We start from the raw sequence: 17,095 nt of genomic DNA, 5'->3' as shown, positions 1-17,095 counted from the left end.
GCTCACCTTTTTCTGTCCAAAGTTATGGTATTTTTCTGTTCTGAAGCTACTTGTCAATGATTTTCCTCAGAAGCAGTGAGGTGGGTGGACACTTTTCCAGTTTTTTCCGAAAGCTGAATCAAATATAAGCTATCCTTGCTTATTATTATGCTTTTTGTTCTTTCAAGAAATAACTTGAACTTAGCAGTAAATCAAGTGAGATGCCTACAAGTAAATCCACTGAGTGATGCATAGTCTGTACATACAGGATCTGTTTAGTGACCATCATGGCCAATTACATCACATAGAGGAGCGTGTAGCATGAGCATGTAGTAGAATAAACCACAAGTGAAATAGTTATATAGAGAGTATATTTTGTGCTATGTGAGCACCAAAGGGTAACAGCTACTGGAGTGCAGGAGCTGGGTGAGAAAGTTATGCAGATTCATAGATTGGGATGAATGGACTGACATTGAACAGGAGAACCCTTTTACCTGTCATCTACACTCACACCACTGCAGGCACGGGCTCTCCTGCTAGCTAGACATAACATTATTATGACTTCCCCCCTCCCTCCAGAGTGAGCAGGGAGCAAGCAATTCCTCCCCCTTAGTCAGGGCCGATTCTAGCATATTTGCTGCCTGAGGCGAATATTAAAATGCTAGGCCCCCCCCCCCGCTCCCTGTTAAGTAAATCCTTAAACTTTACTAACAATTAACATCCCTACAGACAGCTCCCTGACACTGTGTGACTGACTACAGGATCTGAGAGGCATTAGTGGCATCTAGTACCTTATAGATGACAATCTCTTCCATCAGTAGGACTTTATTCCGGGTTCTCCAATCCATGACGTATCACTGCTGAGTTCACTGCCAGATACCTTCATCTCTGTGCAGCATCTCCACCCGGCGTCCCTAAAAATACCACAGTCACTTACAGTATAAAGTCTCCTGGATAACAACACTGTGCTCCTAAATAATATATACCCCTCACAACACAACTGACCGCACTCTCCCCACATATAACACTTCCCTTCATTATATATATATATTAGTCTACTGGAATTATAGCATGCTAAGCACCAATCAATATACAACACCCCCAATTTATTAATACAGCCCCCCCCCCCCCAAGATTTGGTTTACATGATGCAAAGTAATCTGTATCCTATAACTAATAAATATATAGCACCCCCTAATGAATATATATATAATACATTTATTTTTATATATCCCTGCTCTCATATATTAAAAGGCCTCGTAATTCACCACCCAATTAAATTATATACAGCTCCCATATACAGATCCCCTACAGCTTAAATAAAATCTTGCCCCACATATACAGTCCCCTCCTAGCTTAGAAATATACTGTATCCCATAAACAGCCCCTGCAGCTAAGTAATATACTGTACCCGATATACAGCCCCCCCCCCAGCTTAGTAATATACTGTATCCCATATACATCCCCCCTGCTTAGGAATATACTGTATCCCTAATACATCCCCCCTGCTTAGGAATATACTGTATCCCATATACATCCCCCCTGCTTAGGAATATACTGTATCCCATATACATCCCCCCAGCTTAGGAATATACTGTATCCCTAATACATCCCCCCTGCTTAGGAATATACTGTATCCCATATACAGCCTCCCAGCTTAGTAATATACTGTATCCCATATACATCCCCCCAGCTTAGTAATATACTGTATCCCATATACATCCCCCCAGCTTAGTAATATACTGTATCCCATATACATCCCCCCAGCTTAGTAATATACTGTATCCCATATACATCCCCCCAGCTTAGTGATATAGTGATATATAATATATAGCATCCCCCCCAGTATAAAATAATTATGGCCCCATATAATATATATAGCATCCCCCAGTATAAAATAATTATAGCGGCAAATCCCCAAATAAAATATACAGAACCCCCCCCCCTAGTATAAAATAATTATGGCCCCAAATAATACATATAGCATCCCCCCCCCCTAGTATAAAATAATTATGGCCCCAAATAATACATATAGCATCCCCCCCCTAGTATAAAATAATTATGGCCCCAAATAATACATATAGCATCCCCCCCCCCCCCTAGTATAAAATAATTATGGCCCCAAATAATACATATAACATCCCCCCCCTAGTATAAAATAATTATGGCCCCAAATAATATATATAGCACCCCCCCTAGTATAAAATAATTATGGCCCCATATGATATCTATAGCGTCCCCCCCCCCCCAGTATTAAACGTTTTCTAGCCCCATACAGTACCCCCCCTCCCAGTATAACATGAAACCTCCCCACATTTAATTAAAGTACATGAAAAATAATAAAATCATACTCACCTGCAGGCAGCTGCTCCCTCGGCGCGACTCCGGTCTTCACGCGGCTCTCCTGTGAGACGCGGCTCCGCACAGTGACACAGGCGCCGTGACGTCATGACGCCTGTGTTTCTGCTTAGAATGGAGCAACGCAGCTGCCGGAAACCCGCTGCGTCGCTCCGCATATAAATCGCGCCTGTGTCTTAAAGAGACAGGCGCGATTTATTTAGATAGTGGGCGATTCGGGTGTTAATGAACGCTCGAATCGCCCACTTTAGAGCGGCAAATTTTCATCTCGCCTCATGGCAGATGCGGCCCTGCCCTTAGTCTGTAGAATTTCTTGTGTAAACACTGTACAGTCTCACAGAGATAAGGAGCCCCGCAAGAGGAGGCAGCTACGGTAGTGGTGGGCTAAACTGAGTAGCATAGCAACTGCTGGATATAGGTAATGAAAGTAAAAGGTTAAGGTATCCTACATCACGAGAAATATTTTTCTGCAACGATAGTTGTTTTTTCGGGACGGAACTTATTATATTCTATATGTACATACAATAAAACAGTTCGCATGTGCCATAACCTTTGGAATTTTATGTCCATGTGGCAGGGCAGTGTGAGGGTCTGTGTGAAGGACGTGTAGATTTTATTTGTACACGCTTCATAAATTTGAATGCAATTTAAAGTTTGATTGCGGCTGGAGGACAGCAGGCTAGAGGAGGAGGCTAGTGGATAGGGGCTACAGGAGGAGGCTGGAGGACAGGAAGCTACAGGAGGAGAAGGCTGGAGGACAGGAGGCTACAGGAGGAGGCTGGTGGATAAGGGCTACAGGAGGAGGCTGGAGGATAGGAGGCTACAGGAGGAGGATGGAGTACAGGGGGCTACAGGAGGAGGCTGGTGGATAGGGGATACAGGAGGAAGATGGAGGACAGGAGGCTACAGGAGGGGCCGTGGGACAGGAGGCTACAGGAGGAGGCTGGAGGACAGGAGGTTACAGGAGGAAGATTGAGGGCAGGAGGAGGCTGGAGGACAGGGGGCTATGGGAGGAGGCTGGAGGACAGGAGGCTAGAGGAGGAGGCTAGTGGATAGGGGCTACAGGAGGAGGCTGGAGGGCAGGAAGCTACAGGAGGAGAAGGCTGGAGGACAGGAGGCTACAGGAGGAGGCTGGTGAATAGGGGCTACAGGAGGAGGCGGGAGGATAGGAGGCTACAGGAGGAGGATGGAGGACAGGGGGCTACAGGAGGAGGCTGGTGGATAGGGGATACAGGAGAAAGATGGAGGACAGGAGGCTACAGGAGGGGCCGTGGGACAGGAGGCTAGAGGAGGAGGCTGGAGGACAGGAGGTTACAGGAGGAAGATTGAGGGCAGGAGGAGGCTGGAGGACAGGGGGTTACGGGAGGAGGCTGGAGGACAGGAGGCTACAGGAGGAGGCTGGAGGACAGGAGGCTACAGGAGGAGTCTGGAGCACAAGAGGCTACAGGTGGAGGCGGGAGGACAGGAGGAAGATTGAGGACAGGAGGCTACAGGACAGGAGGCCACATTATGAGGAGGATAGAGAACAGGGACCACACCATGTGAGGAGGGGAAGGGGTAGATAAGAGTACAGATAGTATTATGTGTAAGTTTGGGGAGATAAATAAAAGTGGAAAACCAAATGTAAAGGGAGGATAAAATTAAAGAGGGGTTTTATATGTTGCAGATTTGCATTAGAGGGTATTATATGGGTCCATTGTGGGGCTGGCATTGTACTATGTGGGGGCTGTCAAGGTCGATATTATACTATGCTTGTGGGTGGGGCAATGGGCGTGGTTTAGAAAAAGGGGAGGGGTTTTGTCTCTCTTTCTCTCATCCAAAAGTTGGGAGGTATGTCAGTCATGTGTATAGGAGTATATCATACACACACAGGCTGCAGGGGGCACCAGCACCAGGAAGCACAAAGAGGAGCCAGCACCAGGAGTGTCATATCTTTATACAGGCTGTCAGTCATGTGTATAGGAGTATCTCATACACACACAGGCTGTAGGGGGTGTCGCCTCCAGCACCAGGAATCACGTAGAGGAGATATTACACCACTATACCTCACATCATTATACAGGCTGTCATTCATGTGTATAGGAGTATCTCACACACACACAGGCTGTAGGGGGCGTGGCTTCCAGCACCAGGAAGCACGTAGAGGAGAAAGCACCAGGAGTGTCACATCATTATACAGGCAGTAAGTCATGTGTATAGAAGTATCTCATACACACACAGGATGCAGGGAGTGTGTTGCCGCCAGCACCAGGAAGCACATAGAGGAGCCAGCACCAGGAGTGTCACATCATTATACAGGCTGTCAGTCATGTGTATAGGAGTATCTCATACACACAGGCTGTAGAAGGAGGGTTGGCCTCCAGCACTCCAGCACCAGGAAGCACGTAAAGGAGACATTACACCATTATACCTCACATCATTATACAGGCTGTCAGTCATGTGTATAGGAGCATCTCAAACATATACAGGCTGTAGGGGGCGTAGCGTAGCACCAGGAAGCATATAAAACAATAGAACAGCCAGCACCAGGAGTGTCACATCATTATACAGACAGTCAGTCATGTGTATAGAAGTATCTCATACACACACAGACTGCAGGGGGCGTGGCCTCCAGCACCAGGAAGCATATAGAACAGCCAGCACCAGGAGTGTCACATCATTATACAGGTTGTCAGTCATGTGTATAGGAGTATCTCATATATACACAGGCTGCAGGGCATGTGACCACAAGCACCAGGAAGTAAGAGGCAGCAAGCACCACCAGTGTCACATCATTATACCGTCTGTCAGTCAAGCACTGGGAATGTTGCTGTGCCTCCCACACATGAATAAGCTGGACAGTTGAATATGATGATGTTTCATTAGACATCTCTCAGGTCATTTTTATACAGCTTTAGGGCCTGATTGTTTAACCCTTAAGCGCACCAGGACGTTATAGTCCGTCCCTGCAGGAAGATACTTGCTGCACGGGAACGATCTATAACGTCCTGCTTCTGGCACCGGCTCATGAATGGAGCCGGCACCAGAAGCAGCGGCTTATATTGGGTACACATAGCAGCTACACATAGAAGCGCCACATATTTGGTACACCCACATATTTGGTATTGCCGCGTCCGTAACAATCTGTATAATAAAACAGATTTGTTACTGCACCTACACCGTAAACGTCTGGAAAAAAACCACAAAAAACGTTCAGATAAAAAATAATTTTGAATTAATACCTTTAAAAATGCTCTAAAAAGTGATTAAGCCAATTAAAATATCTCTGTAGGTTCGCACTATAGCACACACAGCTCTACTACATCCATACATTTACACACACAGCTCTGCTACATTCATACATTTACACACACAGCTCTGCTACATTCATACATTTACACACACAGCTCTGCTTCATTCATACATTTACACACACAGATCAGCTATACACACACAAACAGAAATAGGAACACACTCACTACTGCTGCATACACTGTCACTACTATACACAGTGGGCACTGCAACATACACACACACTGCCTGGGTGCTACTATACAAATGAATACATATACAGCTCTACTATAAACATATAAGGAACACTCTAGGAACTACTCTACACATGAATTCACACACACAGCTCTGCTATATACAAATAAGGAACACAGAGGGAACTACTCTTCTCATGAATACATACACAGCTCTACTTTACACAAATAAGAAACACACTGGAAAGTACTAAACACATGAATACACACACAGCTCTGCTATATACAAATTAGGAACACAGTGGGAACTACTCTACACATGAATACACACACAGCTCTACTATACACATATAAGGAACACACTGGGAAGTACTGCACACTTGAATACACACACAGTCTGCTACACACATATAAGGAACACTCTGGGAAGTACTACACACATGAATACATACACGGCTTTACTATACACATATAAAGAGCATTCTGTGAACTACTCTACACATGAATACACACACAGCCTACTATACACATATAAGGAACACACTGGGAAGTACTACACACATGAATACACACACAGCTCTTCTATATACAAATTAGGAACACAGTGGGAACTACTCTACACATGAATACACACACAGCTCTACTATACACATATAAGGAACACACTGGGAAGTACTACATACATGAATACACACACATCTCTGCTATACACATATAAGGAACACTTTAGGAAGTACTTTACACATTAATACGTACACGGCTCTACTATACACATATAAGAAACATTCTGGGAACTACTCTCCACATGAATACACACACATCACTGCTATACACATATAAGGAACACACTGGGAAGTACTACACACATGAATACACACACAGCTCTTCTATATACAAATTAGGAACACAGTGGGAACTACTCTACACATGAATACACACACAGCTCTACTATACACATATAAGGAACACACTGGGAAGTACTACATACATGAATACACACACATCTCTGCTATACACATATAAGGAACACTCTGGGAAGTACTTTACACATTAATACGTACACGGCTCTACTATACACATATAAGAAACATTCTGGGAACTACTCTCCACATGAATACACACACATCACTGCTACACACATATAAGGAACACACTGGGAAGTACTACACACATGAATACACACAGCTCTTCTATATACAAATTAAAAACACAGTGGGAACTACTTTACACATGAATACACACACAGCTCTACTATACACTTATAAGGAACACACTGGGAAGTACTACATACATGAATACACACACATCTCTGCTATACACATATAAGGAACACTCTGGGAAGTACTTTACACATTAATACGTACATGGCTCTACTATACACATATAAGAAACATTCTGGGAACTACTCTCCACATGAATACACACACATCACTGCTATACACATATAAGGAACACACTGGGAAGTACTACACACATGATTACACACAGCTCTTCTATATACAAATTAAAAACACAGTGGGAACTACTATACACATGAATACACACACAGCTCTACTATACACATATAAGGAACACCCTGGGAAGTAATACACACATGAATACATACACAGCTCTACTATACACTTATAAGGAACACACTGGGAAGTACTACACACATGAATACACACACATCTCTGCTATACACATATAAGGAACACTCTGGGAAGTACTTTACACATTAATACGTACACGGCTCTACTATACACATATAAGAAACATTCTGGGAACTACTCTACACATGAATATACACACAGCTCTACTATACACATTTAAGGAACACACTGGGAAGTACTACACACATGAATACACACACAGCTCTACTATACACATATAAGGAACACACTGGGAAGTACTACACACATGAATACATACACAGCTCTACTATACACATATAAGGAACACACTTCGAAGAACTTTACACATGAATACATACACAGCTCTACTATACACATGTAAGGAACACACTGGGAAGAACTTTACACATGAATACACACACAGCTCTACTATACACTTATAAGGAACACACTGGGAAGTACTACACACATGAATACATACACAGCTCTACTATACACATATAAGGAACACACTGGGAAGAACTTTACACATGAATACATACACAGCTCTACTATACACATGTAAGGAACACACTGGGAAGAACTTTACACATGAATACACACACAGCACTACTATACACATATAAGGAACACACTGGGAAGTACTGCACACATGAATACACACACAGCTCTACTATACACATATAAGGAACTCTCTGGGAACTACTCTCCACAGGAATACACACACAGCTCTACTATACACAAATAAGGAACACACTGGGAAGTACTACATACATGAATACACACACAGCACTACTATACACATATAAGGAACACACTGGGAAGTACTGCACACATGAATACACACACAGCTCTACTATACACATATAAGGAACTCTCTGGGAACTACTCTCCACAGGAATACACACACAGCTCTACTATACACAAATAAGGAACACACTGGGAAGTACTACAAACATGAATACACACACAGCACTACTATACACATATAAGGAACACACTGGGAAGTACTACATACATATAGAACCCTTCCCCCCACCCCTCCTCTTCTTCTCACCCTGTCCCAGCGCAGCACATCCCCATTCTCGGCAGCATCAGACCTGTGGTAAGAAGGATGTGATCAGTCACATGTTTCTGACATCACCGTAGGTCCTGTAGGTCCTGCCGAGGGTCACCTCTCTGGGAGACTGGATAGAGCGCTATTTCATGGCATCATCAGATCTCCATTACAGTGGTCAGGAGGGTCTGGCAGTGCTGGATCCTCCTTCAGTCAGTAAGAGGCAGGCACTTTTTAGCAAGATTTTTTTGGAACTTTGAAAATAAAGAATTTTTCAAAATTTTTGCCAAATTTTTTTTTTTTCATAACTTAACACAAAAGATATCATCCAAATGTTTTAACTAATTTGAAGGAAGTACAATGTGTTACTATAAAGCAATCTTAAAATCCCCTGGATATCTTGTAGCGTTCCAAAGCTATAAGAAATTATAGTGACACAGGGCAGATTTGAAAAATGGTGCCTCATCCTAGAGTCCCAAAGGGGTTAAGTTTACAGGCATGTAGAGGGACAATGAAGGGATAGGGGCAATGCTTATGTCTCATGACAGTTTATGAAAATATATTTAGTTTTGGGGGTTCATTTGCCTGACAGATTCTCTTTAAGTGTTGTCATTGTCCTCTACCCCAAGTGTCATCATGAGATTGTGCAAGAACAAACATTGTAGTCCAAGATCAGTGTATTATTATCCTGTTCCTCCAAGCAGGGGCAGACTGGGAATTTAAAGTGGCCCTGGAAAAAAACCTTAACCCCTTAACAACTTGGCCTTTTTTAGTTTTTTCACTTCCATTTTTCACTCACCACCTTCAAAAATCTATAACCTTTTTATTTTTCCACATAAAGAACTCTGTGACGGCTTATTTTCTGCGTAACGAATTGCACTTCGTAGTGATGGTATTTAATATTCCATGCCGTGTACTGGGAAGCGGGAAAAAAATTCCAAATGCAATGAAAATGTTGAAAAAACACATTTGCGATGTTTTCTTGTGGGCTTGGATTTTACAGTTTTCACTGTGCGGACCAAATGACATGTCTACTTTATCCTTTGGGTCGGTACGATCACGGGGATACTAAATTTGTATAGGTTTTATAATGGTTTCATACATTTAAAAAAATTAAAACCTCCTGTACAAATTTTTTTGTTGTTGGTGATTTTGCCATAACTTTTTCATACTTTGGTGTACAGAGCTATGGGTGGTGTCATTTTTTGCGACTTTTTATGGCATTTTCATTGTTTATGATTTTTACTGTTTTAATATTTATATCAGTTCTAGGGAAAGGGGGGTGATTTGAATTTTTAGATTTTTTTATTATAATTTTTTTTTTAAACTTTTTTTTTTTTTTTTACTTTTACTATTTTTCAGACTGTCTAGTCCAGTGATGGCAAACCTTTTAGAGACCGAGTGCCCAAACTACAACAAAGACCCACTTATTTATTGCAAAGTGCCAACATAGAAATTTAATTTGTGATTTATACTCCCTTCTCTGTCACAGTTTTCATTGATACAAGCACCTGAGGACACCAATAAAGCAGAAAATAGTCCCAGGTAGAGCTGTCACTTTAAAATAGCTCTGTGCACAGCCAGGGCCGGTTCTAGACAAAGTGGGGCCCTGGGCAAAACTAAAAGCGGGGCCCCAAAATAAAACTATTTTATGACCAGGCATAGTCAGCAAGAGGCTCCCTTTAGTATGGTAAAACAAACTGTAATATGGGAGAATATTATAGGAGATAGATAGATGATAGGGAGATTTATGGGCAGCATGGTGGCTCCGTGATTAGCACTACAGCCTTGCAGCGCTGGTCAACATCTGCAAAGATTTTGTATGTTCTCTCTGTGTCTGCGTGGGTTTCCTCCGGGTCCTCCGGTTTACTGGTAGGTTGATTAGACTGTGAGGCCCATTGGGGAGAGGGACCGATATTTTCTGAAAGCAGACACTTGCCCCATTTTCAAAATTGCATCAAAGAGTTTATAGACATAGGCGCCTTCATGCAATTTTGTTTAAAATTGAAACATTTTATAAAAAATACTTAAAATTTGACTTTGATGGGAAAAAATTTGATCCAAACAGAAAATGTTTACCTTCACATCTCCTAAATCTAATAGATGGACATGTGTAGAGCTCACAAATGTGCCCTATTGATATGTTCACATAAATAAATCCACATAATATCACTAAAACTGTAATAACTAGATATCTGCTTTTCAGCTAGACATTTTTAGACAGTCACAACCTGCAAAATATATCAATAAAACAGAATAAAAAGTAAAGGAGCCATAAAACCTATAGAATTTTGAAAGCAGACAACCAGGCGATGCATTTGGCAATTAACATTCAAAATTTCCTCTAAAATATGTACAAATCCAGATACAGAAAATATACTTTCCTAAAACAGTAAGATGTGAGGAGATCATACAGACCCCACACCAATATATTCACCAAAATATGCAGCAAATGGAACTGCAGAAAATTCACACAGATGTATCATTGTCTGTTCCTTACACAATGGTAATCCAAATAAATAACTATATATCCATAAACCTTTAATAAATAAAAGTCACTTTTAGATGTGCGCCATTATTTTAGCTGCACAATAACAGAACCCTCCGCGCTTCATAAGAATATGAGTGAGAATGTCATAACATCGGTGTAAATAATGGAGGATGATGGAAAATAAAAACTTTATTCCAGGACACGTGTGTGCTTTTGGTGTTACATATAACTTTATGGGCATGTTCTGGTCGCGGAGTAGTCACATTAGGCGAAGAGGATTGAATGTTCATCATATCAGTCAATTTTCCCAACAAAAAAAAACTATCACAAAATAAAAGGGAATAAGAGAGAAAGGGCCACATTTATCACTTTTGTGCGCCTAAGTGTAGTAGCTGCGCCTAAATTTAGGTGCACTGTTTTCCAGAATTATCACAAGCTACAACCATCTGTGATAAGGTAATTTCCTGCCTCTTATTAATCACTTTACTTTAACACAGTAAATTTTGGCGCAGTTTAGGTGTAATGTTAGATTCAGGCAGTTACATGTGATCCTGCTACAAGCTCCTCTCACAGCCCAGAATGAAGATAACACTCACAGCAGTACCCAGGTGTGTGACACCCAGCACCCAGTGACCTCCTCAGCAGGGGCGTCTCCTGGAGGGGATCACCCAGTGCTGGTCTCCTGCTGCACCCCTGTAATTCTGCACAGTATCCCCCTCAGACACACTGGTGATACTGTGCAGAATTACATGGGGGACACTTGTCAGTACTATGTGCAACAATCTGCAAAGTTCTCTCCTCTCTTGCTGTGAGCTCAGCGTTTTGCAGAATGTTTTGTAAATAGAAAGTGATGACCTGTAAATAGAGTCTGCAGCTCCTGTCTGCAGTGTATCTAATGTCTGTATTATCTGTACTAGTGTCTGCAGTGTCTGGCTGAGCTTTGCTGCTAGAAATGAGCTCTTCTGCACAGGGGCTCAGTGCTTTCTTCTCAGATAATGCCACTTTCGGGCTGGAGTGTTTTTGCGCCCGTTTTTGCGCCTAAATGAAAAGTTGCAAGTGATGAATATCATTAGGCGCTGGATTGCTAGGATAAATGAGGGAAAGCTGTTTATTTTTGCTGCGCAGCTAGTTTGGTGTTTAGTCGCAAAAATGGCGCAAAGACGGTGCGCCTGAATGAAAAGGCGCAAAAACAACAGAAAAAAACGAGTGATACATGTGGCCCAAAGTGTGTTCTTAGATAGTTCTGCATAGAGAAGGGTTAAAAACATGAATATTAGTTGATATTATCCATTCTCAAAATGTAGTAACATATAAAGTGAATATTTCCAGTATCTGTGAGGTGCAGCAGCTCCTGTGTGCATAAAATGCTCCCTACAGCCTGATGGCTATGAATCTGGATGGGGAGGGGGCTACACTTCAGGGGGCTGTATATCTGGCTCTGTGACACATAGAACCTTACTTCTTTTTTCCTATGAAAGAAGAGAGTCTCCTCTTTTATATGATTTGTGTTTCTAAGTTTTAGGAAAACGGAGATATTAACTGTTAAACTGCTGTTGGGAGTAATTTTTATATATAAAATGGCACCTGATATTCTCACTTTAAACCTGAATATCTCTGGATCCATGGCACCTAGAAACAAAATTCAAGATTCATTTGAAAGAAGAGATTCTCCTCTTTCAGGGGGCCCTGGGCAATTGCCACCTTTGCCTACCCATAGCGCCGGCCCTGTGCACAGCAAGTCCTGGGCTGCCTGGGACTGCAGGAAGATACCTGGAGTCATCTCTGGTGATGGCCTGAGTGCCCACAGAGAGGGCTCTGAGTGCCACCTCTGGCACCAGTGCCATAGGTTAGCCATCACTGGTCTAGTCTGTCTAGCCCTGGGTTGTCTGATCGATCCTACCACGTACTGCCATACTGCAATATGGCAGTATATGGGGATTTTACTCCTCATTCATTACAATGTGCTGATAGCACATTGTAATGAATGGGTTAAAACGAGACAGCTTCGGGCCTTCGCCGCTCCCCGTGACGCCATCGGGGAGCGACGATCCACGGCAAGATGGCGGCGCCCATTCGCCGCCATCTTTTTGAAGCCGCCGGCAGCATTGCAGGCGGTGATCGAGGTGAAAGCACCCGCAATTGGTGCTAGCACCGATCGCGGGTGTTACCGGTAAGCCTTTGCTGCAATATGCAGCAAAGACTTACTGGCTATGGAGAGGGCTCGTCCCGCGAGCCCTCTCCATGCACAGGGACCCGGTAAGGGGTAAAAAGTGGCCCCATTCTGTGGGCGGAGTCAAAACAAGTAGGAGTGGCTATGTGATGTGGGTGGAGGTACTAAACTCCACACAAACTGTTGATAGATGGTTTAAATCAACATGTACATGTATATAGCTAGTTAGTCACCCTAGTATACAGCCAGTCAGTCCCCCCAGTATACAGCCAGCCCCCCTCCCCAGTATACAGCCAGCCCCCTTCCTCAGTATGCAGCCAGTTTTCCTTCCCCTGTATACAGCCAGCCTCCCCCCTCCACAGTATACAGCCAGCTCCCCCTCAGTATACAGCCATCCTGCCCCCCTCCGTATACAGCCAACCAGTCCCCCCTCAGTATACAGCCTACCCTTCCCCAGTATACAGCCAGCCAGTCCCCCCTCAGTTTACAGCCTGTCCTCCCCCCCCCTGAGTATACAGCCTGCCCTCTCCCTCAGTATACAGCCTGCTCTCTCCCTCAGTATACAGCCTGCCCTCTCCCTCAGTATACAGCCTGCCCTCTCCCTCAGTATGCAGCCTGCTCTCCCCTCAGTATACAACCTGCCCTCTCCCTAAGTATACAGCCTGCCCTCCTCCCTCAGTATACAGCCAGCCCTCCCCCCTCAGTATACAACCTGCCCTCCCCCCCTGAGTATGCGACCTGCCCTCTCCCTCAGTATACAGCCTGCCCTGTCCCTCAGTATGCAGCCTGCCCCCCTCAGTATACAGCCTGCCCTCCCCCCTCAGTATACAACCAGCCCTCCCCCCCTGAGTATACGACCTGCCCTCTCCCTCAGTATACAGCCTGCCCTCCCAACCTGAGTATACAGCCTGCCCTCACCCATCAGTATACAGCCAGCCCTCCCCCTCAGTATACAGCCTGTCCCCCTTAGTATACAGCCTGCCGCCCCCCCTCCTCAGTATACAGCCTGCCGTCCCCCCTCACTATACAGCCTGCTGTCCCACCCTCAGTATACAGCCTGCTGTCTCCCCCCCCCTCAGTTTAAAGCCTGCTGTCCCCCCCTTACTATACAGCCTTCCGTCCCCTCAGTATACAGCCAGTCCCCTGCCCGGCACATAAAAACAATAAACTCACCTTTTCGATGCTCCACTACTTTATCTAGTCCGACTGGCAGCCGGACTGGATAAAGTAGCGGAGCTTCAGGGGAGAGTTGGAAAGGTGAGTACAGGCAGTCCCCGGGTTACGTACAAGATAGGGTCCGGAGGTTTGTTCTTAAGTTGAATTTGTATGTAAGTCGAAACTGCATATTTTATAATTGTAGATCTAGACAAAAAAAATTTGGCCCCAGTGACAATTGTTTAAACATTTTTTGCTGTAATGGGACCAAGGATTATCAATAAAGCTTCATTACAGACACCTTGCAGCTCATTATTGCAATCTGGGACTATAGTAAAGCATTCAGAAAGCTTCACCAGAGGTCAGAGGGGTCTGTCTGTAACTATGGGTTGTATGTAAGTCGGGTGTCCTTAAGTAGAGGACCGCCTGTATATGGTTTATGATTTTCAGACCGGCCCCACCACTACCAGACCGGCCCTGCAGCATCCCCAGAGCAGTCGGGCCACCGGGATTTCCCCCAGTGGGCTTAATGGCCAGTCCGCCCCTGCCTCCAAGTATGATTATGATGCGGCACATTTTCAAACACTCTAGTATTGGATAGCAATTTTGTTGCAACTCAGGTCATGACCATTTCCTACGAAGCCAGACCCCCTTCCAAATAAACCATGCCCTATTTTGCATATTTTGTTTTGTCCATTTCCCAATGTCAATATCTTATTGTTTTATTTTTGGTCAGTTTTCTTAATCTTGGGTTGATAATCTGCATAGTTCAAGTTAACCCAAGCTTTTTCATGTAACAGTGGACAGCTGAGTTGAGTGACAGCTACGTAGTCCAGACGTGTTTCCAGACCTTTTTGAACCAGCTTATTTTTCATTAAGTGGCAGTATGGCTGTATAATTACTGATGTTTACCTGATGGCCTGACTTTCAATGTCCCTACAGTCTTTTATTCAATATCACTGCTACTCTTAAGCCAGTGACATTTGTTGCGTTTTTTTACATTGCGTTTTTGCATCCTTGAAAAACGCATCATTGAAAAAGCAAGCAAACATTTGAAAAAAGCATGCAAAAAAAACTCATGCGTTTTTGATGCATATGAAAATGCAGCAGAAACGCGACAAATTCACCAAGTGTGGCCTTAGGGTACTGTCACACGATGCATTATTTTTGTGTGTAGTTGTACTGTATATCTCCCTCTCCTGCTATCCATTGATAGGGTGCGGTCTCACGTCACGTTTAACGCATGCGTTTAAAATCATATTGCAAATGCTGTAGAGAGATTTGCCAAATTAAACAGCTGTTAACACTTGCGTTTACAAAACGCAAATGTTAACAATGTGTTAACAGTAGCATTTTGTAAACACAAGTGTCAAAGGGGTTGTCCAAGTTCCGGCCATGGCCGGCCGGAAAGTGAGTCCTGCGCTGCTCCGGCGGCCATGTTTGTTTACAGAAATACAACCCCCTTTATTTATTTGATATTGATGGTTAAGTACATGTCATTCCTGGTAGTATATGGTTCAAGTTGGTGTTTGAGCGTTCATAACGCGACGCTAGCGCACAGGGGGCGGGCCTCGGGTCGATCAAATATGCGTTTCCAGAGAAACACATGCTATCTGGTTATCGATCGCATGCGCTTCCCGGGAAACGCATATGCGATCGACCCGAGGCCCACCCCCTGTGCATAACACGACGCTAGCGGAACGTGTGACCACGGCCTTTAAGTTAGGGAACCACTCCTAATCGTATGTAATAAGATAGTACTTGGCATTCAATTTATAAAGGCAACAAAACATATATAAATCAGGTTACATAACAGTGTATGACATTATTTTGGCGTATTTCATCCAAGGCATCTCAAGTGTGGTCACTCCAGGAAAACATCCAGAACATCTGCGGGATTCATTATTATTCTAACAAATATCTGGAACCATTTGAGAACAAAACATGACACATGAGCTAACCCCCTACTAGGAGGGATAAATCCTAGAATGGCGAATGTCCAAAATGTCTTATAAAGATAAACATAATCTAAGTGCAACACCCTCGCCGATGCAAGGCGGAGGAGTGGTTGCGAATACGTCCCACCATGTAGCTTGCAGCCTGTGTAGGGTCTAGTCAGCCCCACAGCATGTCACTACATCACACTACATAGTCCTTATAGGACACAGGGGAACATTGCAGTGGTAGATCCTGCCTGGTAAGGCAGGAGTTAAGTGTTTTGTCTGATGTCATATGTGTCAGCCAATCACAGGTGTTATACTTTGTCTCTGTGAGCTGAAATGTAAGCTGAGATGTAATTGGAGGAGTAGCCACCACCTGACCAAGGGAGTAACAAGACCCTGTCAGGAAACTTCCAGAAGTAGCAGTGTTCTCTCAGAAGAGAGTAGAGAGCAGTCAGACCTAGGAGTCTGCAGAAGCAGACTGGAGTTACTCCAGTACAGACTCCGTACAGCTAGCATACCAGACCAGAGCAGGAAGAGCCTAGCCCCTGCCTGAAGAGTGGAACTAATAGCTAGTTTAGTGAGGAAAGGGGTATCATCCTACCTTCAAGGGTGATACCTGAAGCAACCCAGGACAAGCTGAAGCATCCTACTAGGACACAGCTACCTCCCAGCCTGCCCTCTGCATCCAGGCTGGCGCTCTACCTCCTGTGGCTCCCTCCAACTGCATCTCAGCACTCCACTACTCTGTTAAAGGCACGTTGCTGCGGTTCCAATAAAGAACTGTAAGTTGTTTTTGTTCAACCTCTGCCTCCGTCTGGTCCCTGCTACTACGGCTGTCACCATCACGGGCACCCTGTCCACCACA

At 44.0% G+C, this 17,095-nt stretch overlaps 1 protein-coding gene across 2 annotated transcripts in view; it reads left to right on the top strand.

The window, feature by feature from the left end:
• LOC140135351 (opioid-binding protein/cell adhesion molecule homolog) overlaps positions 1 to 17,095 on the top strand; it is a 289,772-nt gene that overhangs the window by 115,344 nt on the left and 157,333 nt on the right. The gene's annotated exons all lie outside the window — the stretch shown is intronic.

Source organism: Engystomops pustulosus, chromosome 6 (assembly GCF_040894005.1).
Source record: "Engystomops pustulosus chromosome 6, aEngPut4.maternal, whole genome shotgun sequence".
Lineage (NCBI taxonomy): Eukaryota > Metazoa > Chordata > Amphibia > Anura > Leptodactylidae > Engystomops > Engystomops pustulosus.
This window is presented reverse-complemented; position numbering and strand designations above follow the sequence as displayed.